This window comes from Myxocyprinus asiaticus, chromosome 15 (assembly GCF_019703515.2).
Source record: "Myxocyprinus asiaticus isolate MX2 ecotype Aquarium Trade chromosome 15, UBuf_Myxa_2, whole genome shotgun sequence".
Classification (NCBI taxonomy): Eukaryota; Metazoa; Chordata; class Actinopteri; order Cypriniformes; family Catostomidae; genus Myxocyprinus; species Myxocyprinus asiaticus.
The window spans coordinates 8,802,970-8,807,532 of NC_059358.1; positions in this window are offsets into that span (position 1 = coordinate 8,802,970).

Consider the following 4,563-nt stretch of genomic DNA (forward strand, 5'->3'; position numbering starts at 1 on the left):
TTGCCAAGATACAGAGTCAGCATCAAATATTTTCATATGAACTCAAACATTTCTCATCCAGTTTATCCAAGACCAAATTACCAGAATTAATCAATTTTATAGCTATGTTCTCTTCGTTTCTCTTAAGGAATTTTGAGACAAAGCTGACACTTAAATTAAACTTAACACAGAACTCCATTAAGTTTCCTGAGAAATGAAAGGGCAACATTTGAGCCTTTGATTTTTTATTTTATTTTATTGATTTTTTTTTTTTTTTTACATATTCTTTATGAAAGTGAATGAAAAAGAACTGACAGCTTTCAAAAGTGTTGATCTGAATTAGTTCTGTAAATTCCTAAATACCTTGGATTATTAATCTGATACAGTTTGAAGAGAGAAATGGAATTATTAGAAAATATAAAAAGCATTAACAGAATGAACACTATAACATACAGTATGCAGCTGTTTGGTATTATCAGGGGTTTAGAGGTCCAAATGTATTTCTTGCTCAGGCTGAGAATTGACCTTTGTTCTGGTACACAGTGATATCTATCCATTACTATTAGGTTTGTAACATCACACTATCTTGAACCCCTGTGAGCATGATTTTAGTTGATTAATGTTATGTTTTTCATTGACACTTTTGTAGCTCTCAAATTCTGCTGTATCTCAACATTGCTCTAGTTTGATGTAGCAGCTGCTTTTTTTGTATTCCCTTTTACTTCTTGTGTCTCAACTACGTGAATTCCTTAACTAGTACAATTATACATGTTCCGTAATTTTTATTATTTACTGAAAATGTATTTTCTAATTTTTAAAAATGTATTTAATCAGTAATTTAGTTTTATTCATTTATATCTAGAGTGAAACATTTCTAATAAATTACACCATTAACAAATAAGAAATAGAATGAGGGGGAAAGGGAAAATAAATCTTACAAAATTATTTGCTCCAAACAGTATAATGACATTGAGAGAAAACCAACTAATATCCAAAAACATTTTGGTGGGTCCAAAGAGACTATTGTTTGTTGAAAATGGGTTATGGCGGTATGGAGTCACTGCCTGGTAAAACCTTTTTTAAAACTCATCTCCTGCTGGCTTGGCTTTTAGATTCATGGTCATGACTTCTCACTATAAATGTCACATCTCACCATTGCTCCAGCTGAAATGAATCTGTAGGATGACATCACCCGTGACATCAGATGTGTGTTTCCTCAAGCTGCAGCAGGGGGCATCTTTCTCCTCCTGATCAATTTAACAGCCACAACCACATCTGTCTGTCACAGGAGATGTATGCTAGCATAATTCTTAAATATTCACTCAGATAAATAAGACAGATACTCTTACATGTTGCCACCAGGTTGAATCATGAGTTTGCTCTGAAGCATGAACTTAAAGGGATAGTTCTTTCAGATATAAAAGTTCTGTCATAATTTACTCATCAAACCTACAGTATATGACTTTCATTCTTCTGTGGAACCCAATAGTAGTTATTAGGCAAAATGTTAGCCTTTCATCCTTTTTCCCATACAATGAAAGTGAATTCTGCCTAACATTTCCTTTTGTGTTCCACAGAATAAAGTCAGACAGGTTCGGAACGATATCAGGGTAGGTAAATTACCAAATTTAAATTTTTGGGTGATCTAACTTTTTAACCCTAAAAGGGCAAGCATATAAAGGTGCCCCTAAAAATGAATTAATTGCTATTTTCCAACACATTAGGACTGTGATATTATATTGAGGTCTGAGTGTTTGTCTGTGTCTGAAATTTAGGTTGTTAAACACCTCGTTTTGTTTTTCCACAGGGTTTCACTGAAGTACATTATGCCACCCTCAGGTCTTGTTCTGGGAAGTCATCTTACCTTGTTCAACCTGTATGGCTCTCTTTCTTCTGTGGAACACAGGAAAGGAGATTTCCAGAATTTCCAAGCTGTTCTTTTCCATGCTATCAAAGTGTCAAAAAGGACAACAAAGCACCATAAATGTAGTCCATAAGACCTGTGTGCTATATTTCAAGTGTTCTGAAGCCAATATGATGACTTAATGTGAGGAACAGACATTAAGAGTATTTAAGTCATTTTTCACTGAAAATCTTGCTTTACATCTGTGGACACCATTCACTGTCATTGCATGGAATAGAGTAGCATTCTGCTAAATAACATCTTCATATTCCATGGAAGAAAGAAAGTAATACATGTTTGAAAAAACATGATGGTGAAGAAATGATCACAGAAATTTCATCTATCCCTTTAAAGTAAAATTGCTCAATCGTTTTAGTGTATTTCCCAATCTTTGTGTTTGACATTTTTACAAACAGTCCAGTGGTAAGAGTTGGTATCTGGTGCTTTTAAATATTTAAATACTAAAATCATACTCTAAGCTCTTGTGGTAAAGTAAACACAGTGAAATGCTTTAGCCTGTTAGTGGAACAATTTGAAATCTGAATGTTCCAGTGATGCCCAAAGCACATTGTCAACAACATCACCATGTCCTGAAGGACAGCTCCATTCTGGAGAGCTTCAAAGATTCTGCTATGCTTCATATGTTTCACATGGTCTTTGTCCTCTATGAAACTCAATTATCTTAAAGGAGAACACACAAAGTGGTTACATATGTGATTTATTATAGGCCATCAATTGAGAAGATGTGCTGCAAAGAGAGAGATGAGGACTTGAAAAATCGCTCTACAAACTGGAGTTCACACAGGGGACGGGACGGGTGCTCATGTCCTGAACAGGAATGTGCTGGACTCTCTGTGTCTCGTGGGAGTCTGAAGATGATGTCATCATGTGTGCTCCTAGTTTAGCCTCATGAATTCTTGGCGCCTGCTTGTGTTGGAGAGTTGCAACACATGTAGCTGATCTCACCCCCTCTCTCCTCACTAACACAGACATACACACACAGTAAGTATGATCTTATTTAGAAAATATGTTTTTATATACAGACATGTTATAGTTCTGTTGCTACAGTGATGGAGGATTGTGTTCTGCTGTTCTGCCTAACTGTATTATACAAACTTGGGATAGGTTGTTTTTTAAAAGAGATCAGAATTTCTGACTAATTCCTCCAAGAGCTTTCAAGCTGCATCCACCTGACTAATCTAGTCTGTCTGTCTGTCTGTCTGTCTGTCTGTCTGTCTCTGTCTCTCTCTCTCTCTATCTATTGTGTATATAGATAATTAAAGTTCACCCAAAACTGAAAATTCTCATATCATTTACTCACCCTCATGCCATCCCAGATGCGTATGACTTTCTTTTTTCTGCTGAACTCACACAAATATTTTTAAAAGAATATCTCAGCTCTGTAGGTCCTCACAATGCAAATCAAGAGGCTCCAAAACTTTGAAACTCAAAAAAGTACATAGAATTAATCCATATGATTCCAGTGGTTAAATCCATGTCTTCAGAAGCGATATGATAGGTGTGGGTGAGAAACAGATCAATAAAGTCTTTTTTTTTTTTTTACTATAAATCTCCACTTTCAAACAGCAATCTTAAGCGCTCTTCTCTCCTAAGTGTTCTTCTTTTGATTTTGGCAATTCACATTCTTTGGCCATCGCCACCTACTGGGCAGGGAGGAGAATTTATAGTAAAAAGTGGATTTCAAAATGTATCTGTTTCTCACCCACACCTATCATATTGCTTTTGAACACATGGATTTAACCACTGGAGTCGTATGGATTACTTTTATGCCGCCTTTATATGTGTTTTTTTTTTTTTTTTTTTTAGCTTCAAAGTTCTGGCCACAAATTACTTGCATCGGATGGACTTACAGAGCTGAAATATTCTTCTAAAAATCTTTGTTTGTGTTCAGCAGAACAAAGAAAGTCATACACATGTCATGAGGGTGAGCATAAATGATGAGAGTATTTTCATTTTTAAGTGAACTGTCCCTGTAATTATTCAAGCTACATACCTGTACATTTTTGTAAACGTTCAGGAAATTCTTTGTCAAAGTTTGTCTTGAGAACCTTTCTTTTTCTGGTTACTAAAACACGACACATTTCAACACTAAGAATTAACTTACAAATAATCAAATTTATCAAAATTATTATTACAATAAACCTGTAGTAATTTGGTATCAGCTATCCATTTTCATCAAAGAAGAAATTAAAATGACTGAAAGATCGTGTAGGATTCTTACACTGATAGCAAATTCCATATTAATGTACTACTAATTTACAGTGGGAACATTAACTGTAGTAGCCAATGTATTGTGGTAAAAATATGGTTACTGTGGTAAAGTTCTGTAAGGTTTGCAATGGACCATCCTCCTACAAGTGATAAAATGCAAAATGCCAACAGGCCTACCAAAATGTCAGAGGCACTTTCCATAGGCTATATATTTCGAAAAGTAAATGAGAAAAACGGCACGCTTTGCTTGCAGTTAGGGTTATGGTTTTATTATATACGTTATAATAAATATTATTATAATATATTATTAAATAATATATGAGCATATACGTTATATATATATATAAGTACGACACATAAATCTAAAATAATAATTTAAAAAACATAATATTATAAAATATATTGCAGATGATTTTACATAGAGTTGTTGGGACTTGTATTTGCGGCAG